Raw genomic sequence first — 16,199 nt, forward strand, 5'->3', positions numbered from 1 at the left:
TTAATAGATTTAGTTTAAATTAGGTTGTGTTAAATTGAATCTTAGTAACTTAGCCTTTTAGTTCCCCATAGTTCGACCCCGTACTTTTTGCTTGCTAGATTAGTATAGGATTTTATTTTTGATTGGTTAGCGACACGATCAAATTTTGGCGCCGTTGCCGGGGAACCAAAGCACGGTTGCTAGGATTGATTTTTGTCAATTAGGCATAAATTTTAGAGTAATTTTAGAGTTTTTAATTTCTAATTTTTGTCTTTGATTATTTAACTAATCTCTTTTTCTTTTGTTTTATAGGTTACTGCAAGAGTAGCAATTCGATAATTAGATTAGGTTGTTATCTTTTCTTCTTAGATATAATTGTATTTAGGACTTTTAAATTGTAATATTTGCATTAGATTGGGTTGTTTAGGTTAATTTTTAAAAATCCCATCCCTCAGATCCCACATGTGTAACTTTTGTTCGAAAGATCACGTGGATTGCGCTTCAGGTACGTCCTAAACTCTCCCTTTTGCTATACTTATTTTCTTTTAATTTTACTTATTTAGCTTCTTCTTCTTTTTCTTCTTCTGTATGTATGCATGGTTGTCGGTCCCTATACCCTGCGTTGACTCCACTTGACTTAGAGTTAGAAGAGACTTTGGCCAACCTTAGAAGGCAAGGAACCATGGCAAACTATGAGCCTCCAATGAGGCCCTTGAGTGAGCATTTCATTCCTACGATATATACTCCGGTTTCTTGTATTAAGTTGCCTGACATAGAGGCGGCTCAATATGAGATCAAATCTAGTGTGATTCAAATGCTACCATCTTTTTATGGACTTGCCAATCAAGAGCCTTATAAGCACTTAGATAAGTTTTTAGAGGTGTCCTCCATGCTTAAAATTCAAAACCTCTCAGTTTATGCTTTAAGGTTACTTCTTTTCCCATTCTCCCTTAAAGATAAAGCTAAGCATTGGCTTCATTTTTTGGACAATGTTAAAATTTCTACTTTAGCAGAAATGCAATAGGAGTTCCTTAAAAGTTCTTCCCCATTGGCCATACCAATAGCATTTGGAGAGTGATAACGAGTTTCTCCCAACAAGAAGGAGAAAATTTTCATGAGGCCTGGGAAAGACTAAAAGAATTACTTAGAAAGTGCCCCCACCATGCTATTTCTAATTGGAAATTGGTTCAATGCTTTTATGATGGCCTTAGAGACCGACATAGGCAAATGGTTGATTTTTCTTGTGGTGGGACTTTCATGCACAAGAATGAGAATGAGGCATGGGAATTTTTGAGATCCTTAGTGAAAACTCCCAACACCATGCTTCAGCAGCTAGGACTGAGATTCCATCCATTGGGCAACCAAAGATAAGTGGTCTCTATGAGATCAATTCTACCATTGAGATGAGCACTAAGGTTGAATTGCTATCAAATAAATTGGACCATCTCTTATCATTAGGACAACAAACTCCATCTCCACTTCCTACAAGTTTCTCTCCACCTAATCAGATTGAAGCATGTGCTTTATGTTTTAGCCTATCCCATCATGTCACTCATTGCTATTTGGCTACACAATACCCTGAGTTTGTTAAGGAGCATACACATTTGGCCCAAGGAGTCTCTAAATTGGGCAAAGATCCATATTCCAATACCTACAACCCCGGATGGCGAAACCACCCCAATTTTTCATGGCAAAACTCAATGCCCAATCCCTCTAATCAAATACCTTATAGGCCATCTCCATTTAATATGCACCAAAATGCCTATAGGAATGAGCAACCATCTTCTCCACAACCCTCACATAATTCATCATTTGAGGATAAGGTACTAAAAGCACTTTGTGGATTAGAGCAAAACACTCAATTGTTGCATTCCCATTCTCACTCCATTAACAAATTGGAAACCCAACTTGGTCAACTAGCTGATGCCATCGTAGGAGGGAGGTTGGTCGGTTACCTAGTCAACCAATCGGTAACCCTAATCATCAAATTGGGTCTAGGAAAGAACAGGTCCAAGCAGTCTCTATTGTGACACGTAGTGGGAAGAAATATTATGCACCTTTGCCTACTCCCAAGCCATTGCCCATTGATCTTGAGAGTCGAGAGGAGGTTGATTTGACCCATGACACTGGCGATGATGCACACAAGCCTAGTAAAGAAACACCACCTGTGAGTATTTCCCATCAATTTCCTTGTAAGGGGTTGCACATTCCGATTGTAGAGGGTCCTACTCCTAAATCTTACACTCCCAAAGCCCCCTTCCCCGAATCTCTTTAGTCCTCAATTCCGGATTCTAGAAAGAATGCTAGGATGCAAGAGATGATTGATTTATTCCAACAAGTTCGTATCAATCTCCCACTATTAGATGCTATTAAGCAAGTCTCAGCTTATGCTAAGTTTCTAAAAGATTTGTGCACCCAAAAGCGTAAGTTGAAGACTCAAACACCTAAAACTGTGCACCTAACTGAACAAGTCAGCTCGGTAATTTCCAACCAACTGCCCCCAAAACTTAAAGATCCAGGTACACCTTTAATTTCATGTGTCATTGGAGATTTATCCATGAGTAAAGCATTGCTTGATTTGGGAGCTAGTGTGAATATTTTACCCGGTTCACTTTATGATAGGTTTGGTCTAGGAGATTTGAAATCTACTGATGTGATTCTACAATTGGCAAACCGCTCAATCTAACGAACCCGTGGGCTACTTGAAAACGTTTTGGTAAAGGTTGAGGATCTATATTTTCCTGTTGATTTTTTTATCCTAGATATGGACAATACAACTACCAATAACTTACCACCAGTCATTCTTCGATGGCCCTTTTTAGCCATCGCGAATGCTTGCATCAATTGTAGATCGGGTGTCATGGACATATTATTTGACAATAAGAAACTTAGAGTCAACATCTTCAATGCATCCTTAAGCTCAAATAGGGATGAAGAGTGCTTTGTGATTAACTTTATTGATGAGGCAAAGGTTGATTATATTCCAAACATGCCGATTGATGATCCCCTACAACATTACTTGCCATTTGGGGAATCTAACCTAAATATTGAGGAAGTCAACACATTGTTGGACTCTACCACTTCTTTGGAGAACTCACCATTCACATTTAGATTTGAGCCTCCACCTCCTTGGCTGCATCTCACCGAGTCCGGCTAAAGACTCTAAACTTAGCGCTTTATGGGAGGCAACCCATTTGTTTAGATGTTATTTCTTGTTCTTTTTCATCTCTTTTCTTTGTTTGTTGTTAGGCTTTATTGTTGCGTGCTCTATCATGATTTTAAACTTCGGGTAAACTCTTTCCTCTATTTGTTTCTATCATTTTTTTTTTATATATCGTGCATGCACTGAGGTCATTGCATAATTTAAGTGGGGGGGGGGGTGTCAACTCGAGTAAGACTTGTTGATAGTTGGTAGAGCATTGTCACAAAGATAAAAAGTGCCCAATTTTTTTCGGCTTTGGTAAGATACATGTTTTAATTCCTTGATTAGATACAAAATGAGAGTTTAAGTGTTTAGAAATCCCATCTAATGTAATGAAAACTCTCTTGAGAGAATAGTAATGGGTTTTACATTTTGAGACTGAGGTTGAATCGGAAAATAGGAACTCCAGGTAGTCCAAAAGGTTTGCTCATCTAGTTATCTTGTATTGCCTTGTGCTTATGGTGACAAGTTGAGACCGATTTTAGATTATTTAAATGTGAAGTGAATTGAAGTATAATGTGAGGAAAAAAGAAAAAAAAAATCTGCTGAAGTTTAAAGTTTAGACCTCCTTCTTAGTAACCGGGTCTCGTTGTCACCAACATCGTGCCTCGAGTCAAACAATTGGGGTGTCTTAGGTCTACTCTTGGCCTGTAGCCTAGTTGGCTTGAGTAAGTAAGTTCGAGGGGTATTCTACACCTAATCCCTTAAGGCCATCTGGCTTGAGAGAGGCTGACCCAACACTCGTTACATAGGCCATCTAGAAAGCTTAAGAGGCAAGAAATTGCACGGACTACAACTGCGACCATTAAAGAAAGAAGTGAAGTAATGTGCTTATAAAGGTGAAATGTCTAAGAAGGTCAATATTTCTTAGATCTTGAGTTCTTGGTATTATTTGGTACCTAGTTTAGTCTTATCTCGAGGGTGAACTGGTAGACTCAAGATAAGTGGAGACTTCTCGATTGAATTGTTTGCCTAGAGCTAGATTCAAGAGAGGGTGTAAAAAGCTTAAGTGTAGGGGTGCCTATATTCCCTTCAATCTATAATGGAGTGTCTTTGTCTTGGAATCTATCTTTTTACTCTTACTATTGCCGGAATAATTAGAAGAGCACTTAAGAATTTTGTGTGTATATTCTCTCGAAAACACTCACGAGACACAACTCGTCCACTAGGGTAACCTAGGGGTTTAAAGGATTGTTGCACATGCTCAGTGCAACCGTGATTCCTATGAAAGTGAGTTAGGTTTTTCTATATTTATTTCCCGTATTGCATTTATTGTTTCGTTTTGCTCGAGGACTAGCAAACACTCAAGTGTGGGGGTATTTGATAAGCATGCATTTACCATTATTTATTTGATTTAATTCCCCATACTTATTTAATTGAAGAGAGCTAATTGAGTATTTTTGTGTATTTTTCAAGAATAAGGTGATTTTGGATATTAGAGATAATATGGAGTAAAGTTGGGAAATATATTAGATATTGGTGGATTTTAAATCATGGCATTCAATCTTGCTGCCCAAGAAATCATGAAAAGTGAGATCTTAGTCAAATTGGAAACAGGTGGAGGTCTAAGGAACAAAATTGGTAATAAATCTGAAAATCGGGTAAACAGACATACCTTCAGTATTTTGGGAATATCTCTCTCGTATGAGCTTGGATTGTGGTGATTCAAGATACTATGGAACGATATTGAAAATATCTACAACTTTATGATTTTGAGTTTTTCCAAAATCCGAACGAATAAAGGTCAAATCTACGGGTAAAGAGAGGGGATTCATTGTGTGTGGGAGACATAAAAGAGAAGCCAGCCACAGAGAAGAAAAGAAGACGGCGAACGCGGCTCTCATCTCTCTCATTGCTGAAGAAAAAGACCACATCTCTCTCTCTCTCTCTCTCTCTCTCTCTCTCTCTCTCTCTCTCTCTCTCTCCCCCCCCTATGTTTCATCTTTATTTTTCTTATGAACTTTGTGATAATGAGTAGCTAGTTCCTTTTCTTTGGGTGGTAGATGAATCATGCTTATTTCATTAATTCGATTGTTCTATCTCTTCTAGTTGATTGTGTCTGAGTTTGGCCAAAGATGTTCTATAGCTCAGCGAACTAAGCGTGCCAAGCTTTTGCGAAGGACGATAGTCCTGCGAAGATAGGGCATATCTAGGAAGACCATCCCTAATTTACTTTGAAGTGTAGGGTTATATCGCTTACGAAAAAGCATTGGGGATTCAAAATCCCAAAGATCTTCAAATATTCATAGTTTAAGTTTTTCCATTAATTAATAGATTTAGTTTAAATTAGGTTGTGTTAAATTCAATCTAAGTAACTTAGCCTTTTACTTCCCCATAGTTTGACCCCATAGCATAGGATTTTATTTTTGATTGGTTAGCGACACGATCAGAGCTAGTTGGTGAAGAGGACAAATGATTGGTGATAGAGAGCAAGGTGTGGGACATCCACATCCCCTTCTCCACATGGCCGCTAGCACACATACTGGACCTCCTTACGTCCCAAGTGAGAGCAGATGGAATGCACCAGGCTGTGAGTTCGACGACATACTATACTGGATTGAGCACTGGATGGTCTTGTCCATTCTCTGTGATGAGGAGTGCACTGCTGTTAAGAAGGACAAGTGCATGCTTCAATCTGCTAGAGTGATCTCACACATTGATAGCGCAAACCTCGTGCCTAAAGGAGGGCACCAAGACAAGATCTCTCCAATGGAGGCGCACGTCACCTATTCTCTCTACGTCGGCTTTCCGATAGACTTGGCCTACATCGTCCCGAATGCCATGTGCGCAAGGCACACACAAAAACAAGACTTGAGCTCATTCTTCTCTATTTTGGGATTCCTTCCTTTATTGTTTCATCCACAAAAAAAGCAATTTCTCCCCCTTGGACCTCTTAAGAGAAAACAAACTTGCCCATCAATAAACCACATGGGATAACTCAAGTAATGGGCCATCCCCTACTTGGAGGGAAACCCAAGCCAAACAAAATCATCTTAACCTTCTATTTAACAAGTTAATATATTCACTAAAACAAACAAATAAAATATTGAACATGTGTCGTACCAAAAAAAATACAAAGTATGTGTAAGGCTTCTTCTATACAATAGTTGAATGATCATTCCGTGGACATTTAGGATCTTTCTTCCGTGTGTGGTTCTATATTGGGGTAATCCCCTAATCGCCAGATTGGTGACCTACTTTGCACCATAGAGGACCCAGTCCCTAAATTCATCAACAATAACTTAAAATTGAACATCATTATGTGGTGACCTTCTAGCACCGTAGCGGATCCAAGTTCCTAAATTTATCATCCGTACATAAAGCCTGACCATAGTCCAAAATAAATCCTTTTTATTTTTATTTTTTTTCTTTACAAAAAATAAATAAAACATCTTTATGAAAAGGGGATAAAAAGGATTACAAGGAAAAATAAACACTCAAACTGGCAACAACAACTCCCCCAATACACCCATCGCTCACCAGTTCCTTATCAAGTGGTATACTCAGTTGAGGGAGAATCCCCTGACCAAGAACCTTCATTAAGAAATTATTCCACTCACTCAAAAAGAGAGAAAAACAAACTGCGAAACAGCATAACCAAACTAACAAGCCAAAGAACCACATATTACCTACTCTCTTTTTCTTCCTCTCATTCTTTTTCCTAAAGAAAAGGGCAGCCAATCCTTATTTGAATGTGGATTTCTTACCGCACAGTTAATATTAACAAGAACAGTGAGTTAAGATCTCTCTCGCTAAATTCACGTGTAAAGCCCAAATATGGATGGAAATTCAGAGCATAAATATCAACTCCCTCCCACAAGCGTTACAACTTGAACGGAGTCCACTAGACATCTGTTGGAGTTCGTATCAACCAAACCTCTCGTCCCAAGCAAGGTCTCTAAGGCTCTGCCTGATCCTTGTTTATGATCCTAGCTCGTTTGCCTTTCTCACTTGTCTTATAGTCTTTATTTTCTTAGGAGAAATCAACGATGGATTCGGGCAGGCTTCTTATGTTAATATGTTTACTAGGCTTCCTTCTATGGGTGGCTAAAGCTAGAACTATTGAGACTCGGCTTCTCAAATCAAAACATAAAAAAGGAACCTCGAAAGGTGAAACTCCGACTGAACGCCATCACCAGCATCTGCACCGAGAGATGCTTCCGGGCCGCCACCAGGTGATGATTCACAGGGTACAGTGTTTGATGTCACCAAGTATGGAGCAGTTGGCGACGGGAAAACAAATAATAATAAGGCCTTCCTTAATGCATGGGCCGCCGCATGTAAATCTACTGAACCATCCAGCCTTTTGGTCCCAAAAGGTGACTACTTTCTTACTTCAATCATGTTTAGTGGTCCTTGTGGAAACAAGAAATCTCCTCGTGTTGAGATAAGCGGCAAATTAATAGCTCCAACTTCCTCGGGATCTACCGAGTCATGGATCACATTTGATAGTCTAAACGAGCTGGACATCACTGGGTCCGGAACTGGATCTCTGGATGGTCAAGGAGAAGCCTCTTGGGGCAGTAGTTGTGATCACAATAGCAATTCAAACTGCAAAATGGCTGAATCAGTGAGTTATTGTATTTTTACATGGAAACAATTGGATCCTTAATATTTGTTTCCCTTCTTGAACTTTCGCTTTGTTGCGAGACCTTGCGCCTTTTTAAAATTACCGGCGGATCATTAAGCGGCATCACTTTAATCAACAAGAAGGCTTTTCACATAGGTATTGTTGAAAGCAGTGACTTTACCGTCCATGATATCAATATCCAAGCCCCCGCGACGAGCCGAAACACCGACGGTGTGCACATCGGCGACTCATCCGGCATCACCGTTACTAACAAGAATAATATTGGAACCGGTGATGATTGTGTTTCTCGGAGACGGTACTTCCAACATTTTAGTCTCCAATGTGAATTGTGGACCAGGTCATGGCATCGGTAATGACATATTAATCATGCCTAAATACTTTGATAAATCTCCTAGTAATTAGTACATCGGATCTGAAACAATAAAGGGGTGTCGAGAAAAAAAGCAACTAGCACAAGCACCCCGAGCCCAAATAGGATTAGATCGGGCCCGTATTTGAAGTTAGGTGTGGGCTAGGTTCATCATATATAAAGCATGTGCTTGATATAAATGGGCTTTGATGAGCTTTGTTATTTCCATGATATTATGGGCATTAAAGCTTTGGCTTAGCCCTAGTAGGATGCAATGGGTTTGCAAGTTCCATGACTAAATGGGTGCATGATAATCAAGGTGAACTAGGGGTGGGCAATTGTTGGGAAAACCCTACTAGGGTTGGTCCGGGTCAAGTTTACGCTTGGCCCTAGCAGGGGGTACGCAGGGCTAGGTATTAGATTAAGGCTCCTACGGTTGGGTTAAATCTCAAAGCCCCCTCCGCCGCCAAAAAAAAAGGAAACAAGAAAAGGAGGGATGATGAAAATTGTTTCAAACGGCTTTCTCCAAGTTTTGTTCTTTGTTTTGCAGCTTGGGAAGCCTTGGGAGATATCAAAATGAAAAGGAAGTGAACGGTATCACAATGAAGAGTTGTACTTTTTACCGGAACCGACAATGGCGTCCGGATCAAAACATGGCCAGCATCGAAGACAACAAAGTTTCTAATGTTATATTTGAGGATCTTATCATGAAAAATGTGAAAAACCCCATCATCATCAACCAAGAATATTGTGACAAGAACCAGTGTGACTCCTCGGTAAGTACGATGAGCCCAACGAGTAAAATAATGTGACATCAACAAAATACTACCCAATTTGATTGTACAGAGTCATTGACAATCTCTCTCCAAGCACAATTAGCATTTTGTTAGAATCACTCTCTTTTCATCAAGTTAATACATATATGCTCCCCACCCAATTAGACTTCGTGTGTGAGCTCACCTTGTCTAGGTTGGCATAAGTATGTTCGCCTAACCATCCCCTTTTGTGTTTGATAGAAGGGAGGTAGGTCGATCAGGTCATAGGAGAGGATCCCGATTGCTCTACCTCGCCTTTTTTCACTTGAAGCCTAGTAATTATATATTGGCTTTGTAAACCTTGTGTCTAAGATTACTAATGGCATTTATTAACCCTACCCAATGCACAGCCTTCACGTGTGAAGCTCACAGACATTCTTTTCAAGAACATCAAGGGTACATCTGCCACCAAGGAAGCAGCTTGCCCTCATATGTAGTCAAGCCGTACCATGCGAAGGAGTACAGCTCGTTGATATTGATTTGACATCAAGTGATGGTGACAGCACCTCTGTTTGTGAGAATGCAAAAGGGGTTACCTTGGGCGTTCAAATGCCAAGTCCGTGTTTTTGAGTCCATTCAATTTTGATTCTCGTACATCTGTGTAATTGGCTTCTTACGAATTGCTTTTAAAGAGTGATTCCTCAAGCCGGAGTATCTAGTTGTGTTTGGTTCAAGTACCTCAAGAGAAAGGAGAAACTATGGATGGAGAAAAGCATATGACACCTTCTCCATTAAAACATAACTACCTACCTATATTACTACTTCTCTTTGACTTGATTCAAAGTTCAATATATTGAAATTTAATTTCTTACGAAATATTCAATCTTTGATGGTCAATTTGTCTGGTTGCAAGGAAATTGAAGGAAGGGAAGGGAAATTTTCATACTTAAAAAAGCAAATTTTCTAATAATTCATATTCATTACTCTAAGAAAAAATATAAATAACATCAAATAATTTAGAAGTTGATTATTAGATTTCACTTTACTTTGCACCCGATCAGCTTCGATTTCCAGAAGTAAATCATATTAACATACTACTTTTATAAACGCATGAACTCATGGAGGATGATAACATTTTTATTCCTAGAATACCCTCAATTACTCGCCAAAAGGGTTTGGTTACTTATGTAAAAAATTGTTATTGTACTTGCTCATTAATTAGTCTTTTACTCTAATTATATATTAATATTAATTGCAATGAATCTCCTCCATTAAAACCCAACTTATGATCTTCTTGATATTCATGCATGAATCCCAACTGTCCCCACCCCACCCCTTAAAAAAAAAAAAAAAAAAAAGATGTAGAAAAGCGTCACTATGGCATTACGAATATATCCACTCGTTTATTTATAGAAAAGGGAAAAGAAAAATATATTTCATTTGCAATATAGTATTAATTGTAATTAATCATCTCCACTAAGCACAACCTCTTGATATTTATGCTAAGAATCAACCATTTCAATTCTCATACGAACTCCATATACTATAATAGTCGTCATAAAAAAAAAAACATTGTACGAAAATGCCACTACCAAATGAAATCAAGTGAATTAATCATCTCCACTAAAGCCCAACCTCTTGATATTCATGCTTAGAATCAACCATCTCAAGACTCATACGAACTCCATATACTACAATAGCCGTCATAAAAAAAAAAGTACGAAAATGCCACTACCAAATGAAATCAAGTGATCAACACACCTATAATTATTCAAAAACCAACAAAAACTCACTTGCATTGCATGTAGTACTTTACTAGTTATACAAAGTGCGTGTATTCCTATTTCATGGAAAATTTTAACTTGATGAATTTATCCTCTATTTTAATTGAAATACCTTTATTTTCTTATTACCTATCATTTATTTACCTATTATTTTCTTTTCATTTTTTCGGTCACATATTCTTGGTAATTTATTTACTACCTTTTAAAAAAATATCTTCAAAGTAATTTTGTGCCTCCTCCACAATTTCAAAAAGAGATCCTTATTGGAAATTTAGTTAACTTTCTTTTCTTTTCTTTTCCAAAGAAACCTTCTCCTGAATTTTATTAAACTCGAATAATGTGTGAGAATAGAGAAGCTCCGAGGGACATGGGGGCTCCAAGAGAATCTGTGTTCCAATGTTTGAAACATCCTGAGGAGGCAGGTAATGGAGGTGCTGGTGGTGGGGAAGGGAAGAAGTCATATGCTGGTGTTGTGGGTAAAATCCGGTTCCCTAACATTGACTCTCTCCCATCTCCTGTGCATATTGGTTCTTATCAGAGAACTATGATACCCCAACAGGAGTATGATGAATTGCAAAGCATCCAATTTCATTGTTCATTGATCAATAGATCCAATCTTTGACTTACTTCTATGGATGTGTAGTGAGATCTAGCAAGGAAATACTGAAAATAAGTTCGGGGGTGGAATAACATTTGTTGGGATGAATTTTTAAAATTTTTTCTTTCATTTATGAGAGAGATATGTTAGAGGTAAAGCGTCTTGGGTAACGGAAGGTGGCAAAATCAGTTTATTCACTTGCAGAGATTGCATCCGGATTTTAGTATTCATGGTCCTCAACCAGTGGCCAAGCTGGTGTTGCAATTGAACCATTCCCTTGAGTTTAGAAAATAGATAATTGTATTAGCATATAGGACCCATGCAACTTCATTATGCCATTGTGAAAGGACTCTAGAATATATAAAAGAACAATTAATCTCTCTTCATGATCAGTGGAATGAAGTAGAAGAATTAAAACTATTAAAATCCTTCAACAACAGTTTCCTGTTTTGAGAAAGTCCAATTTGGCTGTGGATTCTCTCCCACGCAAGGCCTTAACTTGTACGACAGAGCTAGTTTTGCCCATATCCGTTCCTTGGATTCTAGAGGCATGTAATCTGGATTTTAGGCATTTTTCTAGCAATGAAATTAGTCTACAATTCAACAACAACAACAACAACAACAAAAAAAAAAAAAAAAAAAAGAAGAAAGAGAATTAATTAGGTCCAGAGTATGCTGTGTTTGTTAGCTTAGTCACCACCTGTGTGATCCCTGTAACTTATTGTGATATTCGTAGTCTGCTTTTGACTCAAGTGCTCCGACTCAAAGATGATTCGACTCTCCTCAATATACCTCAGGCAACTGCTAATATGGCTTGCAGTAGTTGGTCACGTAATTTTGGTGGCAACGATGCTCGTTAAATGGTTCCTTTCGCCATGGCTATTGTGGACATTTTGGCAATTATCGTGGTGGAATCTCATTGATCTTTTAGCCAGCCGCTCTTTTGACGATGTTGCCTCCCACTCTCACCATGGTTCTAGTGCTCATCCTTCATCTAATGCATGAAACATATTGTCAGATCTGCAACAAATGGCTCATAAGGCCCTTGATTGTCGCCAACGATCGATCACGTTCATAAGGCCCTTCTCCTATACAGAAGGACATCGTTATTATGTTATGTTTCTTATTGCTTTTAGTAATTTATTTGGGTGTCTCCAATTGCCCTTAAATATGAGGCTTTTCCTGTGTTTCAGAAGTTTAAATTGTTGGTAGAGAATGAATTTGAGCCGCAAAATTAAGAGATTCCATAGTGATTGGGCGAGGAGTACCCAACAATCTCTCACTTTCTTGACCAAGCTGGTATTGCACATCGTGTTACACGCTATCCTTCGGTGAGAAGGAGGGGGGTGCGAGAATGCTAACTTCGTCGTATTGTAAAGATTAGGCTAGCCTTACATGCACATGCCTCTCGTACCTTGGAATTTTTGGCAATAAGCATTAACTAAAGCAATTTTTTTATCAACCGTTTCCCACCCCCTATACTACAAAAATCTCTCCAATGTTTTGAATGCATGGTGTGCATCCAGCTTACGATCACTTACCAGTATCTTGATGTGCATTATACATTGGCATGCTTCAACCATCCCCTACCGCATCATCCTTTCCCAAAACCTCACCATCCTCCCCACCTATTTCCCCTTCACATAGTACATTGACTTCGCCCTCTCCTTCCAAGCCACTCCCATTCCCGCAAAGGACCGTGTGGTTGACCCACCTGCTCCTCCACCTCCTCCCAAGCATCATCCTATGGTAACTCGTCAACACGATGGCACTAACCGTCCCAAAGTTTACGTATCTATCTCGGCCCCTCTAATTGTTGAACCCACCTACTTCACCATTGCAAACGAACATCCAGAATGGCGTCAAGCCATGGACAATGGGTTTAATGCTCTCACAAGAAATGGTACTTTGGCCCTCGTCCAAATTCGTCTGGGTTTGAACATCATCGGTCGCAAGTGGGTGTTTCATATTAAGAGAAAGGTTGATGGCGCTTAACTTGAGCGCGCGTAGGGTGGAGGGGCCGCTTTGAATTTATATTTTATATTATAATAGAGAATTAAGCAAATTGCCCAAAAGCTCCCTCCATTGGAAATCCCCCCCCACGCGTACCACGCAGCTTGCAGGGAAACGGAATGCTAGTGACAAATTATGGGCAGGAATCCTCTTTGAAGAACTCCATGGAAAAAGACAGGTTTGTGGTTATAAAGGTGGTACCTTCACTACAGCTGAACACTCATACCATAACAACTTTAGAGAGATCCTTGCTGTCAGAACAGGCAATTAAAATTTTCAGATCCACCTCATTGGTCATACGCTCCAGATTGAAATGGATATGACAACATTCCCCCCACATACTCCTATTCAAGTCAAGGATGCTTCCAGATTCTCAATTGTTAAAACGGGCGCAATGGTTCTGTAAATGGTCATTTACAGTAAAAGATGACAAAGGCAAACATAAGGTGCCAGCAGATTTCTTATCTAGACCCTTGAAGCCACCCTAGGTATCCAATCTGTCTTCCCTCTCTGTTTCCCATTTACTCTTGGGGTTTCGTCCACAAGACCAGCTCCGAATTCCCCCAATGGCAAATCTCCTTTTGATGACGACATTGGACCACCTCATCTCTCCAACCTACCTCCACCAATTTATAGTGATATCCCCTGTCGCACTATCATCAGCCGATGCAGAACCACTTATCAAGATAATTTGGCAGTTCTCTTCTCTAAATATGGCATAAGAGATGACTAGTTGAAGTGCCATCCAGCTTTTCCCTACCACACCCAATTCAACATCTTCCATACTTGATCATTCACAAAGAATATTACGTGTTCTTCCAAAATCTCTTTGTTGTGCACAAAGTAGCCCTTTCCGGTCCCCTTGCCCTTCCATTACGCGTGTACCTTCAACACTTGCCTCCAAGATACTCATCCCACTCTTCCTATTCCACCAGCTTAATCAAGGTCCTCTGCATTGTGGAACCTGACTTACCACGAGGAGCTTGATAAGCATGCGTTTACCGTTATTTATTTGATTTATTCCCCATACTTATTTAATTGAAGAGAGCTAATTGAGTATTTTTGTGTATTTTTCATGAATAAGGTGATTTTGGATATTAGAGATAATATGGAATAAAGTTGGCAAATATATTAGATATTGGTGGATTTTAAATCATGGCATTTAATCTTGCTGCCCAAGAAATCATGAATAGTGAGATCTTGGTCAAATTGGAAACAGGTGGAGTTCTAAGGAATAAAATTGGTAAGAAATCTGAAAATCGGGTAACCAGACAAACCTTCAGTATTTTGGGCATATCTCTCTCGTATGAGCTTGGATTGAAGTGATTCAAGATGATATGGAACGACATTGAAAATATCTACAACTTTATAGTTTTGAGTTTTTCCAAAATTCTAACGAATAAAGGTAATATCTACGGGTAAAGAGAGGATATTCATTGTGTGCGGGAGACATAAAAGAGAAGCCAGCCACAGAGAAGAAAAGAAGACGGCGAACGCGGCTCTCATCTCTCTCATTGCTGAAGAAGAAGACCACATCTCTCTCTCTCTCTCTCTCTCTCTCCCTATGTTTCATCATTATTTTTCTTATGAACTTTTTGATAATAAGTAGCTAGTTCCTTTTCTTTGGATGTAGATGAACCAAGCCTATCTCATTAATTTCATTGTTCTATCTCTTCTAGTTGATTGTGTTTGAGTTTGACCAAAGATGTTTTATAGCTCAGCGAACTAAGCGTGCCAAGCTTCCGCGAAGGATGATAGTCTTGCGAAGATAGGGTATATCTAGGAAGACCATCCCTAATTTATTTTGAAGTGTAGAGTTTTATCGGTTAGGGAAAAGCATTGGGGATTCGAAATCCCAAAGATCTTCACATATTCATAGTTTAAGTTTTTGCATTAATTAATAGATTTAGTTTAAATTAGGTTGTGTTAAATTCAATCTTAGTAACTTAGCCTTTTAGTTCCCCATATTTCGACCCCGTACTTTTTGCTTGCTAGATTAGTATAGGATTTTATTTTTGATTGGTTAGCGACTCGACCAAATTTTGGCGCTGTTGCCGGAGAACCAAAGCACGGTTGCTAGGATTGATTTTTGTCAATTAGGCATAAATTTTAGAGTTTTTAATTTTTAATTTTTGTCTTTGATTGTTTAACTATTCTCTTTTTCTTTTGTTTTATAGGTTACTGCAAGAGTAGCAATTCGATAATTAGATTAGGTTGTTATTTTTTCTTCTTAGATATAATTGTATTTAGGACTTTTCAATTGTAATATTTGCATTAGATTGGGTTGTTTAGGTTAGTTTTTAAAAATCCCATCCCTCAGATCCCACATGTGTAACTTTTGTTCGAAAGATCATGTGGATTGCGCTTCAGGTACGTCCTAAACTCTCCCTTTTGCTATACTTATTTTCTTTTAATTTTACTTATTTAGCTTCTTCTTTTTTTTCTTCTTCTGTATGCATGCATGGTCGTCGGTCCCTATACCCTGAGTTGACTCCACTTGACTTAGAGTTAGAAGAGACTTTGGCCAACCTTAGAAGGCAAAGAACCATGGCAAACTATGAGCCTCCAATGAGGCCCTTGAGTGAGCATTTCATTCCTACGATATATACTCCGGTTTCTTGTATTAAGTTGCCTGAAATAGAGGCGGCTCAATATGAGATCAAATCTAGTGTGATTCAAATGCTACCATCTTTTTATGGACTTGCCAATGAAGAGCCTTATAAGCACTTAGATAAGTTTTTAGAGGTGTCCTCCATGGTTAAAAGTCAAAACCTTTCAGTTGATGCTTTAAGGTTACTTCTTTTCCTATTCTCCCTTAAAGATAAAGCTATGCATTGGCTTCATTTTTTGGACAATGTTAAAATTTCTAATTGGGCAGAAATGCAACAGGAGTTCCTTAAAAAGTTCTTCCCCATTGGCCGTACCAAT

General features: G+C 38.8%; 1 non-coding gene across 1 annotated transcript; it reads right to left on the reverse strand.

Moving 5' to 3' along the window:
• Nucleotides 1–1,041: 1,041 nt before the first annotated feature.
• On the reverse strand, nt 1,042–1,146 carry LOC149024364 (small nucleolar RNA R71). The gene has a single exon (XR_016171894.1). It is a non-coding gene; the product is annotated as a small nucleolar RNA R71 (small nucleolar RNA).
• Between the last annotated feature and the right edge of the window lie 15,053 nt (nt 1,147–16,199).

The sequence above is a fragment of the Hakea prostrata genome, chromosome 2 (assembly GCF_041222555.1).
Source record: "Hakea prostrata isolate BN-2017 chromosome 2, UWA_Hpros_2, whole genome shotgun sequence".
NCBI classification, from domain to species: Eukaryota; Viridiplantae; Streptophyta; class Magnoliopsida; order Proteales; family Proteaceae; genus Hakea; species Hakea prostrata.